The following is a 17898-nucleotide window of genomic DNA, read 5'->3' as shown; positions in this document are numbered from 1 at the left end:
AATCAAATAGAAACAGCTAGAAAATTAATCCTAATTGTCTTCACTAAAAAACACACTGCATGGATCTGTCACCTGTTCTCAAACACTATAAAAGAGACCATTTGTGTTCACAGCTTTTAAGAAAAAATAGAGAAATGTATTTTTTTTGCTTCATTAAACTTAAGCCTAATTTAACAATAATGTAATATTAGCATAATTAAATATACTAAAAATACTTTAAGGATGGAAAATACAGTAGTATAATCTTTTAGAGTGTAAATTAACACAAACTTTGGGATTTTACTCAAGTCTGGATGTATAGGCAAAATAATGGCTGAGTCAAAGTGGCTCTATAATATTCACCTAGCTCTTTGTTGTCTCAAAACCAGCTGTGAAATAAAAGTTATAATACTTTGTTTGTTTGTTTGTTTGTTTTCCAAATGTTAATTTGCTTGCATGCTAAAAATGCTGCTATTATCTATCTATAAGTTACCATGAGGCAGGTACTCGAGCAAGTATTTGAGATACTACAACTCTAGATTACTTCAGAAAAAGTCTTGAAAACAAAAAATAAAGAATTATGCTTTTGAGTACATTTACAAAAGTACAAGATTCTTCAATTTTGCATCTGAAAAGGAAGAGAAAAAAGCTATGGGTATTGTAAGTCATGTTAAACATTTAAATATTACTCTATTAAAATCACCCTGGTCAGGGAAAATACAGGATGTTTTTTAAACAGTTTAGTTATTAATAAAGCATTTGCATTTTTTTTTGTTTTGTTTTTTTTTTTTTTTTTTCTAGAATATTATCATGGCAAATTTGTTTTGTATTGCCAAGATCAGCTGGGCATTTTGTTTTTATTATGCACAGTCTTTTGTCATTTTTTGTTCTGCAAGTTAATTTGACTGCTGTGCATAAGTGAAGTGAGCAATTCAGTAATTAACTTTTGTGTTTTAAAATGTATGAACTTTAATTAGATTTCATTATAAACAAACAAATGTCAACCATAATTATAAGCTCCCTGGTTTAACCACATATTATCCCTTTTCAAACAAACTTGATGTCAGACAAATTAAAATCAAGCAGCCAGCAATTTTGAGTTGAATTTTACATGATCTGCCAGTAACCTGATTACTTTAACTTCAATATCATTACAGGAAAAGTATTTCAGGAAAAATAATTACAAGAATTCCAACAGGAGACAAGCTTAATTGTATTGATTCAAAAGATGCATGTATATAGGAACCATGCTGAAGGAATAATGTTATCTTAAATCTACAGTTACTATTAAAATGATATTGTCTGGCATGAAAAAGGCAATTTGAGATTGGTGTCTGGAAAAGCAGAGATACAAAACTAACTGAAATAATTATCTTTACCCCATTATACTTTAAGCAACAAAATATCAATGTGGAACAACTTGAAGGCATGAAGGTTTGCAGGTTTATTTACTGACTGGTGTATCTATTAGTACCAGGAACAAGTGGAGCTGTCAGGACATAATGAAGGTAAATGATTAGTTAGCACAGAGACTGAGCTCTTCTTCAATGCAATAAGAGTTAATTAAAGTTTACCACCAAACATCAACCAAAGCAGGATGTTGATCAGGTTTCAGCATTAAGTGCAAACAGACAATGGTTGGCAGCAATTAGTGCAGCTATCAAATGACATGCAATGATAATTATACATTTAAAACAGCTAAAGGGCTTGTGGAGGGGAGGGAAGAATCTCATCAGCTTCTTTGACTACATACAGTCAAAGTGCAGGAAACTGGTAACAGATATTTCACTTCAATACTGTAAATCAATAGAATTAAACAACAAAAAAAAAGGTTGTTTGAGTGCATTATCTGAAAGAGGACAATTCACTGTACATGAAATGGAAGAAAACTGCAGACGACTCCTAACAAATATAAGTACGAGTTAGATGAAATAAATTACTTTGCCGCTGCCACTCATGCTGACATGCATAAACAGAGAAGTGTTTGGGGTTTAAAGGCTGCAGCGTAGTTACAAATTCCTATGCCAGACAGAAAGCTACCTGGTACCTTTGGCCCCTGTGGCCTTGTTGGTAGCAAAACGAGGCCCAGAAGGCCCGGGGGCCTGCAGCCCGTGACCACAACAAGCAGTTTCACACACTAGCGGCAAGCCTGCTGCGAGGAGGCCTGTCTTACCAGTGGCGATTACCTGCCATCTGAGCCACAGCCCGGGGCTCTTCCGCACAGCCCCTGCTCTCCACCCCTCCCATCAGCATGCTCCCAAACTTGCGCCTGAGTTTTGGGAAAGGAGAAGGAGTCAAGAGACGTACTACATGCTTTCCCCTGCGGATGAGTGCATGGTAGCATGGCAGGCATGCTGACAACCTGAGCGCAGCTGGGAGCTGGTGCTGCTCTCCAGCACGCTCTGTTTCAAAGGTCCCTGTACGCAGACATGCATGTATGCAGCTAGCATGCATGCATGCATGTCCTTGTATGCAGCTAGCAGGCCAGTGACACAACAGAGCTGAAATCAAACTTAGTTTTCATCTCAGACTGCCATTAAACGTGAAGGCAAGACAATAAACTTGCAGCAGCACCTCTAACAGCAATACTAAACAAAGGAAAAAAGCCATTCAGCTCAATGGCAGTCATCTGCTGAACACCCTCGGTGTGAGCCTGTGATGTCAAAACACCCCCAGTCCTGCAGTATCAAACAGGTAATCTGTCCCTTCCACAGGCTAAGAGACAGCGTTAGCAGACAGACAGCTATCTACTGTTAAGTAGACAGTAAGTCTGTTACTTGGACAATTCCCCAGTAAACTATCCACACATTGGAGGCAGAACAACACACTCCACTTGCACTGGAGTAGTGCAAGTTCAACGTGACCTGGTCAAACACCTACACAGTTTCATACCAGCTGAATAACTCTGGTAGGTATGATCTCCACCTCACAGACATTGAGATTTTTTCACAATTTTTATGGACAACACAGGGGCAAAAGCAGCCTGCTCTTCCTAGATATTTAACAGGAAGCAATGAGAAGAGGCTTACCAAAAGACAAGTAGCAGGTTTCCAAGAAAGCTAGGCTGTGACAAATTAAAAACTGATGATGAGAGTGCCAGAGGGATTAGGCAGTAGGAGTCATTGCTGCAGGACACCATTGAGAACATGAATTTACCAAGGTTAAGAAAGAGAATGGAAATTGTCTGCCAAATGTATCCAGAGGTTTTGTAATGAATGTGAAAAACAAACAAACAAACAAAAATTGTAAGGGATATTAAACTTTGTTCTTCAGAGGTCTAAAAAAAACTGTATTTGCAATCATGGCAAGGCAGGCACATATAATAAGTTACCCCACATGTGCCTACTGTGATATTCTTCAGAAGCATGTTGTACCCACCAGTCAAAGAGAGAAGAAGCTAGCTAGAACAGAGTCCCAGTTTAGCAGTCAATATGTTCTTATGGCATGAATTATACCTTCTGAGTAAAGAAAAGTCTACAGCAGGGAGACTGCCTGTAGCTTTTATTTGAACTAAACCATGCAAAAATATCAGCAGTGCTGGTTAGTATTTAAATAAGTTGTATTAATTTCTTCTGTCTTCTGTGTAAAATTCAGAAAACCTTCTCTTATGATTGTGAAGACCATATTTATTTTACATGCACTATTTTTTTTCTTTCTAGAAGCATATCCATGTACATATGCAAAATGCATTAATATGGGTTTTGTTATAATGTTGGCTACCGATTGTGATTTGTGTTGGAATGTGTGTGAGTTCACATCGCTAAAATTATTTTAAGAAGATGCCTTACTGCTTTGCATAGTTCCTGGGCTGCAGCCTAGAGCAGTTCTACAGATTTTTTTCCCCTAACAAACCTCATTTTCCCAACTAATTCTGTTATGCTAGGGATTTGTGCACAGAGTTGGCTAATCCCAGTATTTCCCTAGAGCTGTATCTAAGCTGTGGCCCACTCCCAGCACAAAAGTGTCTCCAAAAGCCCTTTCGCCCCCTTCAGCACTGATACACTCATTGGTCCTGACATTTTCACTTCAGCCATGACAAATGAGCTGATGGCTGTGATCAGATTGCACACGAGGACTGCTTTATCAAAGACGTATCATTAACTCTCATCACTGTCTTCCATTATGACTCTTTTGGTCAAATCTTTTGTGAAAATGCAAGTCAGTTTAAAAACATAACCTAAACATAGCAACAAACAAACTTCATTAAAAAGCAGAAAAGAAAACCAGACTCAGATGGGATCAGAAAGAGACCAGCGTTAACTAAATGTTTCTCTGGGGATTTAAGTAACTGTACTCAACCTCTGCCCCAGTGCAAACATGGCAGTTGACCGTCTTCAAAAGGTCCCTTCCCCCATTATGGACTGCTAGCACTACTTTGCCTTTTTTAGAGAAATAAAAATATAGCAACAGCAATCAAATATGCCTAAAAATGAAGTCAACTTTTTTTCTTTCCTTTTTTTTTTTCTTTCTGAACTAGTTCGTGTTTCTGCATGTCTGTTTATCAAAATACATTTTTCAAATGAATCCCCTAAAGAATATAATTTTTTTGCTTGAATCACAGCCATATAATCATACTATTTTCTGACTCACATTAAACACACTAGCATAAAATGCTGTCTGAAGCGGAAATCTCTCAGTTCACTACAAATACTGCAACCTTTCTGTCAAGTTAGAACCTAAGTTCCAGTTACACAGTTCTTGTTACATCTAGAGGGTTTACAAAGTATATATTTGTTGTAACCTCTTCTAGCAATTCATCTGAGAATACACATCTAGATGGAGTCAACTGTAACACAACAGATCTTGGGAATGGAGGTCATGCTTTGAGATAAAGTGCTATTCACTTTTGGACCATGCAAGAAGCTCTTTATTCCTGTTCTTATTGGCATCAGTTCCCCCTTACCAGAGCAAGAACAAAGCCAAGTGCTCGTGTGAGGTTTATGAATAAATCAGAGGTGAGCCACTTTAAGTGCTGCCCATGATTTCCTTGTTGACAGTGAGCACTTAAACAGGCTTCTATGACCAGCAACTCCTAGCAAACCTTAATGGCTCCTAATCTGTACCCTGCTTCATTTCAGGAAAGAAATGACCCACCCCAATTTTTCTCAAATCTTCACCTTTTGGGCAACTACTGTCCCACCTTTATAGAAATTCATGTTTGGGGACTGTCCCATGTCAGTGCCAAGTTTGCAAGTAACACACAACATAAAAATCACCATTTTCTTCCCAAAAAACAAGTGACAGCTAATAAAATATTATTACACTGTGCAGCCTAAGTAATTCCCAGACAAACCATACACAATTCAGCATTTGTTTAAATTGAATACATTTTTAAATGAACCTAGAAAATTTCTAATATCTTTGCCTCCAATTGTTAAAATCATGTACAGATATATATATATATATATATGCTGAGAGCAGACTCAGCCCTTCTGCACAGCCCCAACCGAAACCAGGAATGTTTATAGATCACTGCCATTTTATGTATTTAAAAAATTCAAACCGCCTCAAAAAAAATAAATAAAAAATAAAATAACTATAACGTTGAAAAATAAACTGAATTGAACCAGTAAGCTCAGGACTAGGCCAAAGAAGCCTGGTCCAGAAACATTATTGTTAACATCCGATTGTGGCAAGGAGCTAGGTGTCTCAGTACGTACATCTTTGATGCACAAAACCACTCAGAGACCTACATTGCTCAACAGTAAAGCAGCAGCCTGCTCAGAGAATAAATTTCAACATGCAATGAAATCCTTCATTTTTAAGGTCTCCCCCGCACACCCCACCCCCTTCTGGATGTGTCACAAACTCCAGATGGCTGAATTTCCTCGGTAGTAGCTGAGCTATCGTCAGGCTCCCAGTTTTCTGCTATATTTAAATACTAACATTTTTGACTCCATTGTCTCTCGTTGCCTTTCCACCCACTCGGGAAAAAGTTGTGACCGCAGCGCTCTGCCCTGTGATTTCAGAGAGTGCTTCAGACTGGGGATGGGGCTTGAATTGCAGTGGGTGCCTCAGCAGATGGCACTCTTCTTTGCAAGGGCCTGATCCAAGCCCGAGGGGAATCGATGAGGCGGCGCTGGACTTTGGACCAGGCCCTCGGTCACAATGGGAAACTGCAGCAGTGCTGAGGAAACTATGCATCCAGGCAGGGAAAAACCCACAGGCACGACCACGCGTGAATTAAAACAGCCCCAGCAATGCCTCTTGCTGGAGCTGAAACGCCTGTCCTAGTGCACTGGCTGATGACCCAGTGAGAAATCAGATTTTGTCTCCCTACAGCAATCAGTTAGTTGCTCCTGCTGGAAGAAGGCCCCTGAGCATATCACTGCGCTGCAGCAGCATGGCTCATGGCTGGCTGCACACAGGGTGATGCTTCCCACCCTGCAGATGGCTGCAGTGGCATGGCAAGCAACCTGATTTTTTTCTCTTTTTTTTCTTTTTTTTTTTTTTTTTCTCAAGCAGTTCATAAAGCTCCAAGGAATTCAGGGATTGAGGGGTGACATTTGCCATACAGCTAAATAATTTATTTTGGAGATGTTACATTTTCTTTAATTTAAAACCTCAGTGCTGTAAACAAAATCAATAACCATATTTTGATATAAATATATATATATAAAAGGATCAGATAGAAACCCACAGGAATAAATTCCCTTTTAAGAAGCTACTTTTCACTCACACCCTTATTTTCTTGAGTGGGGAAGATATAAGAAGTGCTAGGTGTTAAGTAAAGAGAAAAATTCTGATTTGAAGGTGGACAGCCATGGCTTCTCACATGAAAAAAACACCTGTGTTTGAAATGGTCATATTAACACTTGGCAAAGCCAAGATTTTTTTTTTCCCTCTCTATCTTCTCAGGAAAGTTCTGGCCTTCTGAATAATCAAAATATCCTCAATCAAAAGATCCTCCCCAACAAGGAAGGGCAAGAAATAAGTTATGTTTTTGTTTTCTTCAAAAAGATGTTATTCTGATCTATTACACTACCATGTTCTGGAACAAGTGCAGAAATAACTGGGATTACTCCAGATTTCCATCAGTGCCCCAAACATTGAAGCTCTACTAGTGACAGGTGCCTTGTCACCTCAGGTTAGGTGCGTTTCTCTACAAAGGAGCCTCAGTGTCAAAACAGGGAGGAGCAAGCCTTCCACAGCCACAGCTCCCAGGCCCTCAGCTCTGCTGTTACCCGGTGAAGGGACAGAATCAACCTCCATCAGTGTCTCTGCGAAACCTCCTTCTTACAGACCCTGTGGTGCCTCCTGTGCCAAGCATACCATCCTTGAAAATGGGAACGGTGGTGCAAAAAGAAGAAATTAAATATTTTAAAATTGATTTTATGAGATTTCAACTTGTGGCTAAAGGCCTGATTCCTTTTCTACTAATATCAAAACTGTATGTCTTGTCGGTTTTACACCCACATAACTCCTCTTATTTTGGGGGAATTATTTTTAATTTAGTAGAGGATGAATAGAAAGAATTGGGTTCTGGTTTCTTTTGGGTTTATTTGTCCTAGGCTCACATTGACATGGGCATTTTTTAAGAACTTCTTTGTTTTAGAAGCAGAATATTCATCTAGTAACACAATTCTAGATGTATGTCCAGCGTGCGCATCACTTGTTCAGCAGACAGCATTGCAGCTTATATGGTAAATGTATGTTTTCAGAGTCACCATGGTCTATCATGTACATATAGCCTTTAGTTTGTGAACTATTGACCTGAACACCTACTTAGGAATTGGTACAGCCTATCAGATCAGCGGGAGTGTCAAAACTCTGCTATGTTTGTCTGCAAAGAAATCCCAGTTTCTGCACATAAAAATGTTCTCAAAAGTACTAAAAGCAAATAAGCTATAATTTTGACAATTTACTTTCCAAATCTCTCTCTCTCTCTTTTTTGGAATGTAAAGCTGATTCTGAACAATGTGAAAACATAAAAGAGAATCTCAATATGGCAAGCTTTTATTTTGATCATAAAACTTTGTTAAACTATTCTTTAGAATATTTTAAGCAGAAAATATCATTCTTCAACAAGACTACCATATTTCATTCTGGTACAAACTTTTCTGGCACAGTTTGGAGCTCAGCAAAAGTTAGAGGAATAGTAAAAAATCGAGGTATAAAAGTGCTGTGGAATGATTTAAAAAGGAATAGAGTAGTATGTATTAAAGGCTAAAACTGCTGCCCTTATTTATGTAAAATAAGTTTATCTCTACAAGTCTGCTGAACTCTGCTATCAATAAATTAATAATAATCCCAACAACCCAACAGAATCCACTAGATTTTTAAGCATGTATCAAAAGATTTTTAGTTTCTTCTGTCTCTGCATCTGTTCACCTAACCATTTTCTGCATTACATCTTATTCTGTAAAATCTCGAGTCTCAGTGTGCTGGGTTTCTGCCCATTCAGTAAGAATGCAGACATCACATAAGTTATTATTAACCCATGTGTTATCCAGTTCTACGGTGGCTGGAACTTTGCCAGAGACAACACATGGTGCTTGGTTAACAATATTTTAAAATATAAATGAATTTATTTTTTAAATTAACACATTTTTCTTAGGGAAATGCACAAATAAGCTGTTCCCAGAATGAAAGAATATCCCATAAGCATGTTTCTTTAAAAGAAGTTATAAGGAATTTCATAGCTAGCAGTAAAAGATTTGCATGCCCCATAGAAGGTCTTAAATTTGTCTTAAAGAAGAGAATTTTCATCACTTTACTCTGACCGAGCGCTTCCTGCATTTGTGATTTTACTTCATTTATCCACTAAAAAAAATACAATTTCTTAGAGACACCTCTAACCATTTAAACATTATCAAGTCAACTCCAATGCTGAACTAACAAACATACAAATATACGTTCTACAAACTAGAAAAATCCCCCAAACATGTTATTAGTTAGTCTATCTACCAACAATTTTCCACAGTAGCTCTAAATCGGTTCTTATGTTGACCTGAAAAAAAAAAAAAGCCTATTTAATATGCATACATACAAACAATTATTCACACCGCATTTGATTTACATACATACAAAAGAACCACTTCCCACTTTCAAAAGTGGCTCAACACTTATGGTATTTTAACTGCCCTAATTACTGTTGAGAGAACATAATTAGAAGCACTGATCACATTGTCAACAGCTAACCAGTTGCAGCCCTGTCTCGGGGCCTGATCCTGCTCTGGTTGAAGTCAGTGGGGGCTTGTACTGACTGCAGGAGGCTGAGGCCCTCCTCGCCACCTGAACCTACCTGAATCAAAATACTTTAAACAACTTGAGTACACGGACGCAGTCCCGCCAAGCACCCTGCTCGCTATGTGCATATATCAATTTCTATTTCAGTAAGCTTTCTTTATTTTAAAAGCCGAAACAAGAGAGTAATTTTTTCCTCAGAAAGGCTTTATATACACCACTTAAACACTTAGCACTGAGTCAGAACTCATAACTTTTTCCAAAAGAGTAATAGTTTAATAATTAAAACAGATATTGACTAAACCCTGCTTCCTCGAATACCAAACTTTATTAGATTATTATGCGTCGATGCATAATTTCCATTGGCAACTTTTAAACTGACTCTGTCCCTCCCTGCTGGCCCCCTCCTCCCTTGCTCTTTCCCCCAGGCGAAGTGCTGGGAATCCTTGATACCCAATAGTCAATATTTGGTTTGCCTGTCATGTTCCTGGAACTCTTCTCCAACCAAACCTGTGTTTATCAGCCTTTCGCCGCACTGTTCTCATACATATTACTCCACATGATGATGGAAACTCGGGGCATCTTAAAAAGTTGCTGAAATCCGAGCTCCTGCTTGTTTTCTCAAGTCTTGGACAAACATAACTTTAGGGAGAGCTGAACATAGGCATAAAGAAAGAGGAGCCTGCATTTTCATCTTCCTTTCATCTCAGTCATTCAGTCAACCATTCAGTGCCCTATTCAACAGAGCTTTTCATTATGCAAAAAAATGCTAATCCTTTTCCGATGCTTTCACACTTGTATAAACCCCCATTCCTTCGACTGAAAAGCAATTATATCAGTTTACCTTTCTGTCAAAAACAGGATTAATATTCCAATACCAGAATCTCCTTTATTTTCCTATCTTTTGCTTTAGGAAACTAGAGATTATTAGCGGAGGTATTCCTTAAAGCAAGAATACATTATTTTAAATATGATTATTTTGGGGGGGGGGGGGGTGTTGCGGGGAGGGAGAGCAAAAACTTCAGTTGCTGCGGAAACTCTTTTCAGTGACAGAATTGACCTTCCCTTTGCAGAGGCCTGAATAGAATGAGCCTCACTCTGGTCTATTAATCAGAAACAAATTATGAAAGAATGTGGCTGGACTGGTTGACACTATCCTGTCTTGGGAGACTCAGTAACAGCCTAGTAACAATGTCCTCTTCATGGGTAATGAACAGCCATGACAAATGGGGCAGAGAAACTATTTATTTGCATATGCAAATTCTCACACAAGGGAAACATGTACAAACAAGTGTCATTGTAAGGTGGATTAGGCAAACAACGCTTTCTTTTTAGGACATTCTGCAGCCCAGAACATTAGTCAGCACAATTAAACCAGTCTCCATGGAGACTAATGAAATTTCACCATGGTATGAGTTAAATTAGATAGCTAGTTATGTGTTTTCACAATCCAACTTGAAATCCATTATTGTTTCAGAACAATACAGCAATTGTGCCTGGCTGATCTTTGCCAGCTCAACAAGCTCCTAAGTTGACAATTTGCATATGTTAATATAATTAAGCACTAATTACATGAAACTTGTACATATTCACATGCACTTTCCCTGGGCGCTTCCCAGTTTGAACCTTGGCCAAGTCTTTAACCCTTTGAATGAATTTGGAGCAGCAAAGCTCTGCCTTCTGGGTACAGCCCCAAGGCAGATGCAGAAAAGCTCTTCATTTATAAACACAAAGCTTAATCTGGCTTCTCATATTTCTATCAACAAGGCTAGAAAACATTTTTGTATGTGCTGGTGTAGGAGAAGGAGGTGGGGAGGGCTGGAAGTTCTTTAGAGACCCAGCTCTGGTACCCTTTTTGCATATGAAAACATAAATATTTACCCACACAACACGCTATGAACACATGTACTGCCATTGTCACAGATTCTTCAAGAACCGAATTGTCAAAAAATTGCACTGGGCTTTGTGTCAGTGCTCTCAGAGCCACAAAAAATGGGACTGAGAAAAGGAAAAAAGAGCAAGCAGTAACTAATGAGCTTTACATAAATATATGCAGAGGCAATTAAGCAGTGTTAATTACTATGACAGCAGTTAATTGAATATAATTAGATATTTTAAGCTACTGACTAAGGCATAGTTAAGATTAATTTTATTGAGATTAATTGTAAATAAGAATAGATTAACTATGTGTTTTGACAGGCATAAAAAGTAGTTCTGCAAATTAACTAGGAGAGCAGAAACTAGCACAAAAATCATATATTATTTTAATGTCACACCTCAGAATCATCTGCTCAATAAACATGACTTTTCAAACCCAAACAGACAGGAATCTTGAAGAAAAACAAACAGCTTGCAGAGATTAAAGAGTCTTTTGTCCTTTTTCATGTGCATTTCTTTTAGCAGACTAAATTAAGCGAGTCTGGTGTACGTTTTTAGGAAGGAACATTTCACACTGAATGGAAAAAATGTTCTATCACATATGAAATTCATGCAGCTGTGCGGAACTTGGTCCAGATGGTCTAAGACTATAAAACAACACTAAATGATAGACAGTAGGGCCTTCCCAACATTATGTGATAAAGTCACAACCTCATATTTTGACCTAAATTTTCTGTCATGTACTGTTTCCTTCCAGACCAGATAGCTCCATGTTAATTTTTAACGGATCCTGAATATTCACTGGAAACCCTTAAGAAACATTGTTGATAAGCATCTGAGTAGAAATCATAAAATATTTACAAAGTGCCCCTTAGCTTCATTAAAACAATGCTGAATCCAAAGTGCAGCAAACAGTGCCCTGGCTCTCCCAACAATACTAAACTCTTCACACCACTCAGCTTAAATAGGTAAGAATGCCTGGTTTTAAATATGCCTCAAAGAAAACCCAAAACACATTCTACCAGCAGATTAATTCATGCATGCTGTTTAAGAAAATTAACAACAAGGCTGAAGAATGCTGAACAAATCACTAATAAGAAAGGAGCTTCAATTGATTTTGAAATAAATCAATAGGTGATTAACACAATATTTTTAAAGCAGCAGAATGCATATATATTACATAAACATATATATTATATTTTCAATACCTTTTTAGCTCTTAATCGAACAAGGGCTTTACAACAGTGAGCATGTCCCTATATTGACTATCAACTTCTTTGGAATGCCTTTAGTCTTTTATAACTAAAATCCAAAAACGGTCTGTGAAACAAGGCTACGACAAGCCATTCTGCAGTGAAAGATTTTAAATCATCCAGCCTCTTCTAATAGACTTGAGACTTATTGAGGTAGAAACCATAAAAAATGAAGAAGGGAAATTTAATCCCTGAAATATTGATTTGCACATTAATATCATATAGGCAGAGGGCAATTTGGCTTCATGGAAATGACACATTGTCGACCCTTGGTGAAGTCAGAGCCAATCTAACTGCTGAACATGTCTGAATCTCAAGAGTTATTAAGGGCTTCCCTTCTTGCCTTTATGACTTTTCTTCAGCCTACCAATGCAATCTTAAATGTATTATCTTTAAGAAATAATTGTAAAACCTCAGGGGTTTTCCAGTTAATGGAAGGGAGGCTAAACCACATCAGATTCTGAAATGCAACATTAAACCCTTGCAATCAACAAAACCACCTCAATTCTCATCCATCCAGTGCAGGATCTAATATTGTTATTAGAGATAATCAAATTTCATTGTGTAAATTTAGGCTCATGGTCAGAATGGAAGCAGTAAATTCTGCAATATTAAACAGTGATTTTTCTCGGCCCCCTTTCTATGTTCTTTGCTGTTGCACCATCTTCGCAAATAAACCTAAACTATTCAAAAATCTAGGAACAAAAACGTGTCCCTATTCTGAAAGATGCATACAATGCCATTTATCATCTCCACAGCTCTCCTTTAGTTTTAACTTGATCTAGCGGATAAGTTTCATTTTAGAGAATAATAAACCAGTATCACTGCATAAACCAAACAGCAGGTACTATTACTGTGACTTACACAGATGGTTTACCTGACCTTTCTTTGTTCCTTGGGTAGGTTTCACTTTTGCAGATTTACGACTTTTCCCTCTATATTTCATTGACCCTCTCTGTTCATTATCATAAAAATGAAAACTATTGAATACATGTTTATGTTGACGAAGTCCAAAAAGCCCACGACTAAAGGATAAAGAGATGCTACAATGCACTGTGTGGATCTCCAGATTGTACACTATAAATATTCAAGCACAGATAGCACGAATAACTGAATAATCCTGGTGAGCCCCAGCTCTGGAGCCAGGTGCAAGAGGTTAAAACAGCTGGCTAGCCATCTTTTATTTTGTGTGCCTTCCTACCGGCTGAAACCGCAAACCCTGAAAACTAGCAGATATTCCCTCAAGGTTGATTGTCTGATTTTTTTTTCCATTTCCACCAGTTTAGTAGGATCCCCCAGTCGAGAAAAGAGAGAAACTCCTTAAATACAGTCAGTTGAATAGGAAGTGGAGCAATGATGATTAAGGCTCTTCCCCTCCATCCCAACCTTCAGCCCCCCGTTTATTTCCACAATCTTCTTTGTGCACCTTCCCAGCCAAATGTTTGTATTCCTTATTTCAAAGAAAAGCACTCCGGATCGTTCTGTCAGTTTTGCCAGTAAATATAAAGTAAAACAAGTGTTGATGGCACTGAGAGTGTTACATACCCAGGCTGTGTTTTTGCATTGCTCTCAATGGAAGCGATCGATGCCCATGTCACAGTCGCGTCCCAATCGCAGCCAAGTCTCTGCCTCAATCTAACCAACAACAGGCAGGGCTGCAAAGGCTTCTCACTACCTCTTCCATCCATCCACCACCAAACTAAAAATATAATGCTACATATGATCTTTTTAAACACTCCACCACCGCTCCTAAGGATCGAGCCACTGAAAATCCAGGGGAAACACAATTGAAAAAAAAAAATACACCATCAAAAAAAAAAACACCCTCACAGCAACCACCCCAAAAGCACACGAGCCCTCTCTTTCCACTCTCTTTCTCGCTGTCCTCCTGCCAACTACATAATCCTTGATTAAAAACGGAACGAGGCTAATAAAAAGAAAATTAAAAAAAAAAAAAAAAAGAAGAGAGGAGGACGGAATGGAGCCGAGGAAATGCAACTGTCAGAAAACGGGATGGTCAGACTTCCTGAGTGAACCTGCCTGTGTCTGGCTTAATGTAAATCCACCATCTTCAGCCTGGCAAGTTGTCTTTTGGTTGGTTTTTTTTTTTTTTTTGGTGGGGAGGGGGGGTGTTATGTTTGCGATCTCTGCCTTGGTACCTAAGGAGGAAGAGGAGGAGGAGGGTGTGTTATTGAATGGTGGCTAAAGCCTCCTCGGGACGGCGCTGAGGTGAAACAGGCTGAACCCGACTGATGTGCCTCCTCTCTCGGTTGGACCCAGTGCCCCAAGCAGCCGATGAGAGACCCCCGGCCGCCCGGCTCGCAGGTAACAAAAGAAATACCAACCCGCGCATTTTCTGCTGCTGCTGGGGAGGCTGGGGGGGGGGTGGGGGGGGGGGGGGGAGAAGATGCAGGAAGGGAGGAGTGGAGGGGAACCGCCGTAAGTTGGCATCGGATGGGGGGAAAGTTTATTAGCATTTTTTTGCAGGAAATTTCACGTAAGGCAAGAGGGGGAAGCAGGGACGCGTCTGCCATTAGCCGCCGTGATGGGAAGGGATGCACTTGATTCTGGCACGAGCAGTATGACAGAGCAGGGACCGAACTGCCTTCTCGCTGTTTATGAGCTTTTTTTTTTTTTTTTTTGGTTAGCCGTTGCTTTTTGCCTTTTTTTTTTTTTTTAACACCTTAGTCTTCGGTTTAAAAAAAAATAAATGGACGCCTGTCCCGCAAAACAACCGCCCCCCCATCCCATGCCCCCCTTCAAAAATCTCAGAAAGGCTGCTCTGAATGCAGCCCCCGACCTTGCCGGCGAGGAGCCTTTCCTATGGCGCGGCACGGCACGGCTCGGCACGGCACGGCGGGGATGCCGGGGGCTCCGGCAGCGCCCGGCCGGCAGCCGCCCGTAGGCAGCAGCTGGCCGCGCATCCCCGCCGGCGGGGCCGTGCCGTGCCGTGCCGTGCTGGGCCGTGCTGGGCCGTGCCGTGCTGCCTCTCCGCTCCGTGCGGCGAAACTGACAGAGAGGCAGGGCGCGCTCCTAACGGGCTCTTCTTCCTCCTGCTGCCAGAGCCGGCGCGATCCCCCTGCGTTCACTCACTCAGCCCCGCGCTCACCCCCGCACAGCCACCCCTGTCTCTGCTCCTGAGAAACCTACCTGCCAAATAAAAGGGGGGGCTGGGGGGGGCACCCCTCACCTTCTTCCGCACACACGCACGCAGAGACAGGGTCCCCATTGCCCTGCTGGCACCCCCCGACACCCTCCCCCACAACCCCCGCCCGAAAGCGAAAGTTTGGGAGGCCGAGGGGGGTGGAGATGGGGAGGAGAGGGAAGGAGGGTGGGAGAGCGGAATGTGCCTTCAAAAAGCACCTCAAAGTTTTGGGGGGACCGGGCTGCGAAACGAGAGCGCGAGCTCTGAAGGGGCTGGCGAGCGATGACTTCTGACAGCCGTAACGTCTTCCCTAATCTGACAGTACGTCCCCCCACCCCGAGCTCTCGGAGATAAAAAAAAAAAAAAAAGGCAAAATAAAAAGTGGGGGGCACCCCCCGAATCTCTGCTGCAAAGTGAGCGGGGTCCCACGCTCAATCCCAAAGTTACAGCCCGAAAAAATAAAAAAATCCCGAAACCAAAACAAACAAACAAAAAATAATACACAAACAAAACGTATCCCCCGGAATAAGAGAGAGAGGGAGAGAGAAAGAAAGAAGGGAGAGAGAAAAAGCAGCCCCTCCTCCCCAAATGAGAGCAAATACTGTACCTAAAAATGGGGAAACAGGCAGAAAAAGGGGGGAGAGAGAGAGGGGAGAGATACATGGGATCTGGGGATGTGAGTGTGTGTGTGTATGTGAGAGAGAGAGAAAGAGGCACAGAGAGAGGGAGAGAGAGAGAGCGAGAGCGAGAGCGAAATATCAAAGATTGTGCAAGATCAGCCTGGAAAGATAATCGATACTCGACCTAAATTTAACACAAACTACTCAATAAAAGTTAAAGAAAAAACTTACTTTCCATTTCCCCTCGCAGTTCCTACTGGATCTTCGCCTCTTTTTTTTTTTGTTTTGCTTTATTTACTTAACAGCTGATCACATCCAAGTAAACGAGAGAAGGTTCATTAAAAAAATAATAAAAAAAAATAATCCTCCAACTTTATTGGGTGAAAATAAAAATGATTGAGCAAGAAGTGGGGGGCATGGAGCGGTCCTTTGGGGTCCGGGAGTTGTTAAAGCATGTGCCGACCGCGGTCTCGCTGTTTGGTTGTGAAGGGGTTGGGAAAAGGAGGAAAGGAAATGAAAATCCGATATGTCTTTATTCTGCTAATTATTATCGTTTTAGCCCTGTTTAAAAAAATGGCTGATTAAGTTGAGTGCGCATGTCTTTGTGTGTCTATTCCCGATATGCACTCTGGGAATGAGAGAGAGAGAGGGAGAGAGAGGAGAGAGAGGAGAGAGAGAGAGAGAGAGAGAGAGAGGGAGCGAGAGGGAGAGGGAGAGGAGAGGGAAGAGGAGAGGGAGAGGTGTAATTAGTGAGGTGATCAACATTCTCCGGGCTGCAAATGACGCGCAGCCCCGGAGCCGGGGAAGCCGGAGCTGCCGCGGCTGCCGGGGGCTCGCCGGGGCTGCGGGAGCCACAGAGGCAGCCCGGAGAAGAAGGGGCAGCAAAAAGGAGCTCGTGGATGCAAACACGAGTCTGCAAACTTCATTAGTAACACAGACACACACGCACAGGCACACAAAGTAGATGGCTGGGGAAAATTAAAAAAAAAAAAGGGGGGGGGGGGAAGAAGATGGGGCAGACTTGCTCTTTTAACTGTTCGGGAACTTAAAAGAAACGGGTCCAAATTAATTATTCCATCAGGGAGATATTTCTTGCTGTTTGTCTTTCTGTCTGTCTCCCCCCCCCCCCCCCCCCCTTTTAATGGAGATTTAATGAAAAATATATGTTTGCAATGGGATAATGAATGTACGATGTCCCCGTAAAAGAAAAGATAGTGTATCTAAAATAGGGAATCTTACAGATATTCCTATACAGAGATAAAGAGGAATTTATTTACAAGCACATGCGCACGCATGCACACATCCCACATTATATTTACACGTATATACATAGGCTCCACATACACACGGTCACACATAGCACAACACACTTCATTTGGTGGGCGCCATGTAATTGCTTGGAGAAATCAACGAAGTAAAACACAAAGCCTTCTAGAATATACAATGTCAACTGTAAACAGCCTTATCAAAATGAAGTAAATACCAGCCCAGGGAAAGAGTCTCTTTGCATACGATACATGTTTCATGCATATACTTGCAATCATCTTCCACTTTCTCTACAAGTATTGATATTTATTAATACTTTGTCTATTATATTTTACTAGACACCTTAGATATTTTTTGGGGAGTGGATGGGGGAGGTTATTATGATAAAAACTAGGATAAAATGTACAGACGTCATTATAAATCGGAATCTTCTACAAATATTTTCCTGTGTGGGATTTAAGAAGATTGCTTCTCATTTGAAAATCTAATTATCTTAACCTAATACTGCAGATGTGAATATGACTGACACTTTCATTAAAAGATAATTAACTAAAACTAGGAATAGACATAC

At 40.5% G+C, this 17898-nt stretch overlaps 1 protein-coding gene and 1 long non-coding RNA gene across 9 annotated transcripts in view; one reads left to right on the top strand and one right to left on the bottom strand.

Moving 5' to 3' along the window:
• The window catches only part of ZFHX4 (zinc finger homeobox 4), a 157172-nt gene that overhangs the window by 134644 nt on the left and 4630 nt on the right, over nt 1-17898 (bottom strand). For 3 of the 8 annotated variants that reach the window (XM_066993100.1, XM_066993104.1, XM_066993107.1), the window contains exon 1: nt 16293-17006. The exons of 1 other annotated variant lie outside the window; for it this stretch is intronic. The gene's annotated coding sequence lies outside the window, so the exon portion shown is untranslated. Of the gene's footprint in view, nt 1-13841; nt 13979-16292; nt 17008-17898 lie in introns of those variants that run through there. 4 more of the 8 variants (XM_066993106.1, XM_066993108.1, XM_066993105.1 and 1 more) reach the window with 3 other exon arrangements.
• Nucleotides 14484-17898, top strand: part of LOC125180421 (uncharacterized) — a 30384-nt gene continuing 26969 nt past the window's right edge. The window contains exon 1 of the long non-coding RNA XR_007158985.2: nt 14484-14621. This is a non-coding gene — a long non-coding RNA (uncharacterized lncRNA). The remainder of the gene's footprint in view (nt 14622-17898) is intronic.

This window comes from Anser cygnoides, chromosome 2, assembly GCF_040182565.1.
Source record: "Anser cygnoides isolate HZ-2024a breed goose chromosome 2, Taihu_goose_T2T_genome, whole genome shotgun sequence".
NCBI classification, from domain to species: domain Eukaryota; kingdom Metazoa; phylum Chordata; class Aves; order Anseriformes; family Anatidae; genus Anser; species Anser cygnoides.
Note: the sequence above shows the minus strand (reverse complement) of the source record. Positions and strands in the feature narration are given on the sequence as shown.